The sequence below is a fragment of the Anser anser genome (assembly GCF_964211835.1).
Source record: "Anser anser genome assembly, chromosome: 2".
In the NCBI taxonomy this organism is placed as follows: Eukaryota; Metazoa; Chordata; class Aves; order Anseriformes; family Anatidae; genus Anser; species Anser anser.
The window spans coordinates 9,225,657-9,236,990 of record NC_139721.1 but is presented as its reverse complement, the minus strand read 5'-3'; the positions used below and the strand labels follow the sequence as shown (position 1 = coordinate 9,236,990).

At 39.0% G+C, this 11,334-nt stretch overlaps 1 long non-coding RNA gene across 1 annotated transcript; it reads left to right on the top strand.

The window, feature by feature from the left end:
- Window positions 1-6,116: 6,116 nt before the first annotated feature.
- LOC310893218 lies at window positions 6,117-9,900 on the top strand. The gene is made up of 3 exons (XR_014578823.1): window positions 6,117-7,167; window positions 7,511-7,733; window positions 8,224-9,900. It is a non-coding gene; the product is annotated as an uncharacterized lncRNA (long non-coding RNA).
- Window positions 9,901-11,334: the final 1,434 nt, after the last annotated feature.

Genomic DNA, 11,334 nt, shown 5'->3' with positions numbered 1-11,334 from the left:
ATCAATTCATCTCTCAGTCATCTTTCTGATAAGCAGAACAGATTCAGTTCTTCAGGTCTCCCATAGGAATGCATGTATTCCAGGCCTCTAATTATTTCTATAACATTTTTTGTAGCTATTTCAGTTTTTCCCAGTCTAGCTACCACATCTGGATGCAGTGTTCCTCTCTTGGTATAACCTGAGACATATGGAAGTCATAAATAAACAAACAAATGAAAGAATGGTCTCTATTCCTCCTCTGTCACTATCTGTTTAAAAACCTACTATCTATGCATCCAGTTTGGAGATACTGCTGGGCAACTTCTGCATTACAATGCCTAAATCCTTGTCAGAAGCAGTGACTTTTCAGGACGTAATTCCACCCTCTTATGCTCTGACTTTCATTCCTCTTCCTAGGTTGACATTTGGCTGTAGTGAGTTTTCTTTTTGTCTGTTTGGATGGGCGCAGGTTAGCTAGGAATACAGATTGCTCTGTATGACAGCCTCAGCCTCACTCTTATACATCATTCAAGCAAGCTTTAGGGCACCTGCAAACTATACTCTGATTTTAAAAGACAGAGTTAACAATAGCAAGAGGAATTATGCAGGTGCAGGAGCAAGTGGGAAGGGCAAGAAAACATATCATTCCTTCTTTCTGCTTCATTAGAGAGTGTACGTCTGTGCTTGACAGAGAGCTGTGAAAAACTGAAGCATAGCAGTCACCTCAGGTTCCTTCATAGCTGTCCCCAGATTAATACCAACTTCCATTCAGGAAGCATTCTTCTGCTTCTTTTTCCCTCTCCAGACTTCTGCCATGTCTTGCAAAAGCTCACTTATTAGCACAAAAATAAAGTACTGTGTTAGTCAAAATAAATAAGCTGGTGTGGTTCACAGGACAAGGAGAAAAATCTATGGGTGAAACTAGAATTTGAATTTACAATAGGGATGGAAAATCTTTGACAGACTCAGATTTTGTAATGACAGGAGAAGGTATTCATTAGAAAGGTTATAAGGCACTGCTGGGATGCATCTTGATGAGGATAATTGAGTTAAAACAATGTCTTTCATTGATTCTATGCAAAATACATAAATAAATAAATAAGGAAAAGCAAAGGTCATTTATGTCTTATTGGGAACTGTTCCATTTTCATATTTTTATTTATTTATCTATTTAATTTATTTATTTATTTTCTGGGAAAAATCCTGGAGTTTATTGCTGTCTTCTCATGCTGTCACTATTGTATTCTAATGGCTTTTGAAGTTTTACTGCACTGCAGTATGAGTACTCCTGCCTACGTGTGTTCAGCAACAAACACAAAACAGCCCCCACCTGCAGCAAAAACACTCTTTCAACAAACTTGATGCTTTTATTTACAGCGGAGTTTCATTCAAAGCGAGCAAGCAAGCTCATAGGACTGAATCTGATTCTCTCACATCACTTGGAGAGAATAATGCTCCAGTGCCCCCAGTTTGAAGAAAACACATTTGAAAGATTTTTTTAGAAGAGATCAACCCACATATTTAAATGGTACAATTGAATAATGAAATAGTCATGTCAGTTCAGCTACACACAAATAAGTGATAAGCTTTGGAGACAGATGCTAGGCTCATGGAAGTGCATTAACAAATACAAATTCTTTTCTATGTAGATCAAAGTTTGCTTACATGGATTTATGGTAGATCTTCAATGTTTCTCTAGGGCTCTTTGCTTTCAAGAGAGAGGAAAGCAAAAGGGAAAGGAAATCTCTTTAGTACTCCTGTTTTTCTTCTATGCACACACTTCCAAATCTTTTCTTTGCTTTATGATAGTAGTTACTTGTGTCACTGGCATCAACTCCAGCTGGCCCCAGAGTACCAAGAACAGAATAATTTTTCTTATAAGACTTCTTACCTTCACCAAGCTGGAATACAGAGCGCTACATTACAATGTCAATAATTAACCTTGGCCAGGTAATATCCTTAGGCCAGTTTGGCTGTGACATCATTGCCATAATGGTTTGGAAGTTACTGACATAACCTGACGAGCTGACACAAAAAAAAGAGCTGTTTGGCACAAAAAAAGCCCTTAATAGGTTTTTAATATATTTTTTTTTGTTGTTTGGTTTGTTTTTTGGCCAACTGTACTAGTTGGGCTAGTGAAAGATACCATGTCTTGCTTAAAATCTTGGCTATTTGACATCTGTTTTTTTTTTTTGTTTTTTTGTTTTTTTTTTATGAGAGAACAGTGCTATCCATAATTACCTTCTAGTGAATTTGTGCTATTATTTGAATAGCTATGATTGTTGCCAGGTTTTCATCCATGATTCATATGAGAGAACTGCTCTTTGTTACACTCATTTAAAAACAAAAACAACATCAATGTAAAGGTAAAACTAACTGAAGATTATAATTATGCTGGTCCAAAAGTTACTTAGAAGATATATTTTGTGTGGACTAGAACCACTAGGGAACTTGCACAGAAATTAATAAACTCACAAATAATCTACTTGAAAACATGTCTAGTTAGGTTTAATGCTGTCTGTTAAAATTCTCTTTACTTTCCCTCAAAGTTTTCTCCTTACTATAAATATATTTGCAAAAGTTGAATTTTATTTGCTTGCATCTAGCAGGAAGAAAAAAGGAAATAAAAAAGAAGCAGTAGGAATACTAATTCAGGTTGTATTTCTGAAATAACTCAAGCTATTGACCTGAAGTTTGGAAAAAGCTTGAGGAGAGAAGTGTGTGTTTAGTGTTTTTGAGCTTGAAATGGGGTTAAAAATTAGTTTTGCATTAAATCTTTGATTTTGCTCCACACTTTCTATGCAACCTTGGAAAGCTCCTTCAGTATACAGAAGGTGAATGGGCAATGACAGTCTTGATTTACACCAATATCAGAGAGACCAGCCTTCACCTTCCTAAATAACATCTGATAGGAGAACCAAGCTGAGATCCTTGACCTCTCTGCAAAATGATCCTGATCTTGTAAAGCAACCATGAGGAGGAAAAAAAAAAAGTCTCTAGCTAACGAAAACTGTTAATTTCTCTGAAGAAATTGGGAGCATCTAGCTATAAGAAGTATTGCTTACTTGCTATAAGTATGAAACACGGGAACACAGGATGCTTTTTTGGTACTAGATCAGTCAGATGATGCTCAAGGAACAAGTCATCCAGAAATAACATCACACTCCAGTAAATAACAACTAACACTACAAAATAAATACCCATAAATATGCATACCTACAGCTGTAATGTGCTGCAGGGTCCATGAAGCATTCAAAAGTGGCTTGTTAGGTGATGTACCTTGAATACTACTTACTACACCATTACTAATAATACTAACACTCTCACTTCTAGCCTGAGTTCACCATCTTGGACACTACTCGTAGTCGTTAATAGCTGATTACAGAACTCTCACTGATCTCAGTTTGCTCATATATCTACTTTTTTTTTTTTTTTTTTTTTTTCTGTTGTTGCATCACAGCATTATATCTGTGGTAGATTAGAGAGGTGATTTGAGGTCATCCTATTTTTTTTACCCAGGCCATTAAGATTACACCAATGTAAGTAGCTTTCAAATTCTTCCAGTCATGTCATCCTTGTATTATGTGTTTGGACAGTATCAATAAGTGAAGCAAAAATAATAATATTTGATGTAGAGAGGTATTTCTGTCTGGAACTGTCTAAAAGTTTGTGGATAGCCTCTGACATTTCAAAGAGCTATTCTTTTATATTAGTGAGAGAACATGCTCTACTGCACTGTAGAGGGTATCGCGCCCTTTCTGTTCATCATCCAGAAAGTCTATTTAAATTTAATTCAACCACACTGAAATTCTAGGAAGGTTTGAAAGGAATTATTTGGGGGCATTTTACACCCCCATTTATCCTCATAATCTTTGTGGTATTTGTTCCAAGAGTAAGTACCTACTGATTCCCTGGGAGTTTGAAAGGAGGATTAACAGGTTAAAAAATGTTCGGCAGAAGTTATCTTTCTGTCTCTGCTGCAACGTTTGTGTGCTTGGCTATTTTCAATGTAGTGCTTACCTTCATGGCTACTCTTCTCAGTCAGTAGGAAGGAAAAAGAATATAACAGATTTCTCTTAATAACAGGACAGGAACATATATCAACTTCTCTAATTTTTGAGTGTCATTGTTAATAATGAGAAATTTATTTAAGATAACAATAGCTATTTTGCAGAGTTTAAAAAAAAAGGCAGTTAAAAGCATAGGCTGATTCTTAATATTTTGAGTTAATGCCTTTCTCTCCATATGAATAGTGAATCAAAATGCAAACAAGAACTATGGAAGTTGGCCATTAGCAAAAACAGCAGCAGCTGCTTCAACACACCTGCATTCTTCAGGCCAAGACAATGGAGTATAACTTTCTCTGTTAGAGTGTGTTTATGAAAGGAAAGTTTCTTCAGAGCTAAACAAAAAAAAGGAAGGTCTTAAAATTAACTTGAGTAAGCTGTAAAACCAGAGGGTGAGAGCCAAGATTTAAAACATCCATGTATCCAAGGAAAAATGTAATTTGGGGAATTCTGCCATCTGGGGTGAAATCCTCCTGCTGCTTTCTTACTGACCCTCATCAGCAACTGGAGTGACAGATGGATCCATCACCTGCTGGTTACAGGCTCAGCTGTAGTGGAGGAGCACTGACCTCACACACTGGTGAGTGCCATCCAGGCAATCACAGGCAAATATATGAGAGCTGCTTTTGAATAAAGTGGCCCACCAGATTTAATGTGTTCACTCATGCAGACTACAAGGCACACAACATTCTGCATCCTATCAAAGCAAATACAAGAACTGGAAGAAAAAAAAAAATGTCCCAAAGCCTTCAAAATGTCAAAGTGTGAAGGGGAGAGCTGATAAAGGGCATGATTGCAGTTACACAGTTCTGATTCTACTGAAAACAGTCTTTTCCCCATCCTTCTATGTCACTATATGACTTAATTTCCTTTACAACTCCTTTAACACCTCCTTCCTTTGACCACAGTAACAGACCTATTAATTCTGATTCTCCCAGCCTGGAACTGTTTTCAGCTGAGGGGATTTCCTCAACGTGACATGATTTTCCATTTAGGAATACTTTATAGATCTCTCTTCCACACTTCTCTAGTTCTCTTGTTTTGGCAAAGAGTTCCACAGATCTGTTGCCTCCAACTCAAAGAAATTCTCTTTGTTTACTTTGAATGAGTCCTTTTTACTTCAATTGAAATTAAATCAAATTCTGTTCATGTATTCAAAAGCTCTTGACTATACCTAAGTTCTGCTACTTGCCTTTCCTAATGCAAGATTCCACAGATCAACTTTCAAAAGTTGCTGGTTGAATTTGGAACCTAAAACAAATCATTTTGCAGTGGAATTAAGTACTTATATCTCTTTAGATCCAAACAGCGCAGCTTAACAAGTTAGTTGAGCCTCAAAGTATAGCTATGGAAAAGCTGTGTAACAGAGCACTTTCATTCCTTTGCTCATCTGCATTCGCAACAGGGCATACCGATGCGGTTCTCTTGAAGACATACACATCTCAGTTTGTATTCATTGTCTATATTCCTTTTGTTTCAGTTACTGCCTGCGTGTCAGAGGATGCACAGGGCTACAGCCAGGCTTCTCAGCCTGGGAATCCACTGCATTTTGAACTCCCTATCAAAATGTGAAATTAAAACAACTCTTCTTAGACTATGACCTGGGATGAAGGAGAGACCTGGGAAAGCTAAATTTGGCCGTGGCCATAATTAATGCTGGCAGGGCTGGATTGAGAAGCAGGTGGAAACTGCTGCTAAGAGTTCACTACCACCTACATGGAAGCAAGTGCAGCAGCAAAAGCTTTCAGACTGTCTGTGGTGAGAGGAGATATTTCTCGCTTGAATAAACCATTCCTTACATGTGTACTGAAGGCGGAGCTACAAACAGCCTTTCACAAATATACTTCCCTCTCCCCACTATTTGCTGCCCTTGATGTCTGTCTACTTAGTCTGCAGCCACTCCCTCTCTCTCTATGGTGTTATGGAGGAGGGTCATATTGAGAAAGATTCCTCTCTTCAGTACTAATAAAAATCGTAAATATTTAGTTAATAAATTGAACTAATGCGAAGTAACAAGGTGGAAAAATGCATGTGGAATTCCTGAATGAAAAGATTCTTCCTCTCACAGCCTGTGAGGAAAGCAACTGTGTAGGTAGATGGTCAGTTCTTACGACTTCATAATTACTTGGTTTGATACAGAACAGCTTGAAACAGCTTGAAGAATCTTTTATCTGATACGTAGCAGTTTGAAGAAAGATCATTTTATCTAAATTATTTGCTTCTCAAACCCAAGAAAAACCTCCAGCCCAGCTGTGAAAAGAGGGTGAAATTTTCACACAGTACGTCCATACTCCTTAAAACCATCAAGACATTGCTTAATTTAATATGGTGCTATCTTTCACACTGTGAAATTCTGGAGGGGTCATTAAGTAATCTTAAAAATGAAAAAAAAAAAAAAAGAAAAAAAAAAAAGACTAGAAAGAAAGCAGAACTCAGGCTTTGATCATGCTTCCATGGATCTTCATAGCAAAAACTCTTGGTCTGTTCTCCATGATGAAAGCCAATTAGTTTCTCTACCAACAGCACCACCCTTCTGATTAGATTTACAGACTGTTGGAATTTTGGGAATCCTCTAAAAAAACCTGTAACATTTCCAGCTTAGAAGTGGGTGACTGCTGGAAAAGACTCATCATTAAGACACAGTTACACACTGAGAAACATCTGTCTATGATGAACCGTAATTATATCACTAATTACTCTGATGTCAGCCGAGACCAGGGAACATTGCAGGGATAAAACTGCTGTCACACCAGGCACTCTGCTAGCAGTGGTGTGCTCCATGCCAATGGAAATGAAGAGGTAAAAAGGAAGATAAAGACATCCCAAAATGACATACTGGCATCACTAGTCTCCTAATCTTTCCTAATACTTTCTCCACTTTGAATTAATTGACTTTGAATGTGCTTTTCATACTTGTTTACCAGCTTTATAATTACTTTATTAACATTTATCAATATTGATTTTAATTAATTATTGATATTTATTAATTTAGTATGTATATTCTCAGTGGAAAATTACAGTAGGTCAACATTCCACTTGAACATGTACCAAAAAAACAAACAAACTGTGAATGGAATAGCAAGCCCAAAGAAGTGAATGTTGGAAAGCAGCTACTTAAAAGGTATATAGCACAGAACCATAAAATGCATGAATTGTTCATTTGTTGCAGAATTCACTCACATAGCAATTCCTTTGACTGAATTTTGACTTTGGTGGGGTTCCGATAGTAATCCCAATGCTTTTCATGTAGTAATCCAATACGGTTTAAATTTCTAATATTGCAATGAGCTACTAATGAACAATTTACTAATTATTGTTTCCTCTGCAAGATTGTACACATGCTATAAAAAAAAAAAAGCAGTTAATTAGTTATAAATAATTCTCCCAGTTGTGTTCTAGAGGCTCTAAGACATGAGCCATATTGGTAATTGCTCTTTTTTCTTTCACATTTTCTTGTGTTTCAGTTATATACAGCCTTCGGTTCCATCCCTTAAATTCTCGAGTCGTGCCACTATTATCCTATACCAGCTCCAGACACTGACAGAGTGGTTGTGTGTGAATTTAGTGCTCTCTCAGAGGCTTTTCCCTGACAGCCTGGAAAAACAAACTCCTTTTTATACATATGGCTAAGTACAGAATGGAAGTGATACTACAAGCTCTCTGAACAGTCCAGCAATAGATGAGAAGGTACATCCTTAATTTACAGTGCCTTTTCCTAAATATCTTTGATGACTCTTCCAAGGTGTATAATTTTTACAAGTTTTGTTATGGTCATTGGGAGGTAATCAACATTAACTGTTATTTCAGTCCTAAATGGCTTATATTCTCCATCAGTATGGGCTGAAGTGTATCCATGGGCTTCATTTTGTTTTATCTACTGGTGGTAAATGTTGTAGGTAAAGCAGATGATGTGGGATGTTTTATGGCTTTGATTCTGTGAGAAGTGAATCAGTGTAGCCCATTTTCAACAAATTATTTAAGCACCGAAATGTTTTGTATGCTTATGTGCATGGAAACTGGAAAGACTGAAATCCTCATCCAAATAACCTTCCTATTTATTCCCTTCTGTAGGCAACCCTTTAAGTATGATAAAAGATTCAATGTAACCTCAAGGTATATGCACAGATATCCTCGTTTCCCTTCTCCCTAGTGACTTAATTTATTTGTTAAACTATAGTAAACTGCAAACCATAGAGAGCTCTCTGTGCAATGAAAAGGAGGTGAACAAAGCCAGGAGACCCTTCAAGACAGCCTCAAGAAACCTGTGATGAGATATTTGAGCAACAGATAGGACTTGCCTGGATGGAGCTTCGATCTTTGAAGTTGTGACCCCATGACATTCCTATGCCTCTCAACCACATGCTTCTTCTTCTAAATCCTGTCATGTTTCCTGTCAAAACCTTTTTCCTCTCCTACTCTCTTCCTTAAAACAAAACCCCACAATTGATTTTGCATAACCACCTAGAGAGCAATCAATAGTTCCTGAAATTTAATGCAGCGCTTTGTTAAGCTTGCAAATGGAATAATGATTCTGCGGGGCCAAATGCTGGGCCCAGAGCTGCTTTGCCCCTTTCAGAAATGGGCAGAGAAGGTTTCCCTTGCATGTTAATGTGTTGTGTTGCAACAGGGGTCAATAGCTTCAGGCTTTATGTTGATTAGTATTTAAAGGAATGTTGTTGGAAAGTATTAGTAGAGGCATTTTAACCCTACAGACGATTGAGGAAACTAAAACACCTATTCGCTGGACAGCTTTCTCTATAAATACACTAATGCCAGTAAGAAGCACATTATTCCTGGTCCCTGTGGTGCTTTAAAATGCACTCATTAATATGGTCTAATTTACATTTAATTCTAGGAAAGATATGCCCTGTTGCCACTGCTCACCCCAACCAACCCCCAACTGCCTAGCAAGCTATGTGAGGCAGAGTGAGGTTGCATTATCTCAGAAGTCCTGCTCAAAAGGCAGCTCACTTCAAAACACAGTCTCCCCTCTGCGAGATGCTGCAGGGCCAGCTGCAGTGGTGGGAATCCTGTGGTTGTGGAAGATTTGGGCTGACAGGTAGCTGGGGGAGAGGTGCTGGCAAGCCTAAAGATGGCACAGAGGTTGAAGCAGAGACTGAATCAGAAAAATAAATGTGGCAGATCTGAAGCAAGCTTGCCCATGATTTATATTGAAGCTGTCTCTCATTGTGAAGCATCCAGCCCCTCTTCATGTGCATGCCATACTCCTTCCTTGCATGCTCTGTTTAGCAATGAAGTCACTGACCTTTTTGTTGTCCTCATGATGCTTCCAAGGAATGAGTATGAGTTAGTTTCATCCCCCAAAATGTTGGCAGTCTTCTCAATATTAACTATTTGGGGTTCATATAATTTCTGTAAGTCCACCTCTGGAGTCAAGGAATCGATGAAAGGGAAGAAAAGGTATCAGTAGTTGCAGTTGCAAGGCTATTCTGAAACAAAATGAACAGAAAATCCAGCACAGGAGAGAGAGCCAAAAGGGAAATGTCCTTCCTAAGGGCACACACAGCCTCATCTATGAGAGTGCATAGTGGTTTTCTGACACCTAACGATTTATTCTGCAGAGTTTACACCATCTTGGAATTCTCTGTGGTCTAATGCTTCAACTCCTGAAAACACTATCCACAAGATTAGTTTCAGGAGTTCCCAGTTCCTAGATCCTGCTGTTCTTTTTTTTTTTTTCCTGATTTCTAGCTTTGGATTTGTCTATGGGGAGGCATAGAAGAACACAGAATGGATTTCTCAGCTATTTTAAAGGAGACATTAAGGAGACGAGCAACATCTATGATTAAAATAGATTATCTCTGTGAACTGAGAAAGAATGAGGGAATACAGGGTAACAGTCAAAAAAAAAAAAAAGCTTTAAACATGCTACAGAACTGTAATGCAAAGGTTTAAAAGATACACATTTCCACTGTGTAAGCTAGAGCTAGCAAAAAAATGTCAGAAAATATATGTCCCCAGCAGAAATCCAATTTTGGTTTTATCATTGCTTTTCCACCAGGAGGTGGGGCTGTTAAGCACTGAATTTATTTAGTACTGCACTAAAAAAAGTAGGTAAAATGAAAACTGTCTTTCTCTTCCCTTTCCCTCTGAAACTCATTGTGAACATGTGAGTAAAAAGCATGAACTTTCTAGATATTTTAAGAACTGATTTCATTTTCTCAAGAAAAAATGGAAATACCTTTAAAATGATTTTGCAATGGTTTAAATGAACTGCCTCCAGTAGTGAATTAAGTACCAATAGCTAATTAAAACATACATTAATTTGTGAGACTGGAAAGCTCAGGAGGCTTATAATTATTACTATTCCCAAGTTTCTATTGAGTCTATTGCTAGGAGAGCTCTGCAATTCACTTGTAAGGATTAAGTCACAAAAAGAAATCACAGGACCCTGTAATGTGGCTAATTGCAGAATAAAAAGATAAACACATTTAAGGTCATTTGATTCTAATTCTGACAAGCTGCCAAGAGGGATGAAAGCAGCATTTCTGCTGCTTTCTCAGGGCCTGAACTGAGGGAACTGCTTATTTCTGATGCTTCCACGGTTCCTGATTTCACCGCCTTCAAAGGAGATGTCCTAGACCCCTTGGGATGGGAAGGTGCAGCCAAAGGAAGGAAATGTGTGTCATATGTGCAGCTGAACTCCATCAGAACAGCTCTCTCACTCGCCCTCCTCAAAGGAAAATGAGGGGAGGGAGGGGAATGTGATGGAATGAAGGGCTCAAGGGTTGAGATAAGGACAGGGAGATCACTCAACGCTTATCATCATGGGAAAAATAGACTCAACATAGGGAGATTAATATGATTAATATAATTTATTGCCTGTCACTAGTAGACTCGAGCACTGAGAAACTAAAAGGAAACTAAAAACACCTTCCCCTATCCACCCTCTCCCACCTCCTTCCCCCGAGAGGTGCAGGGGAATGGGGATTGGGGCTGTGGTCAGTCCCTGACACTTCGTCTCCGCCGTTCCTTCACGGTCCCTCTCTGCCCCTGCTCCATGGGGTCCCTCCCACGGGATGCCGTCCTTCCCGAACTGAGCCTGCGGGGGCTGCCCACAGGCAGCAGCTCTTCAGGAACTGCTCCCACACGGCTCCGTCCCACGGGGTCCATCCCCCAGGAGCAAACTGCTCCAGCACGGGTCCCCCACGGGCGGCAGCTCCCCCCAGACCCCCTGCTCCTGCGTGGGCTCCTCTCCACGGGCTGCAGCTCCGGCCCGGGGCCTGCTCCTGCGGGGGCTCTCCATGGGCCGCGGCCTCCTCCAGGC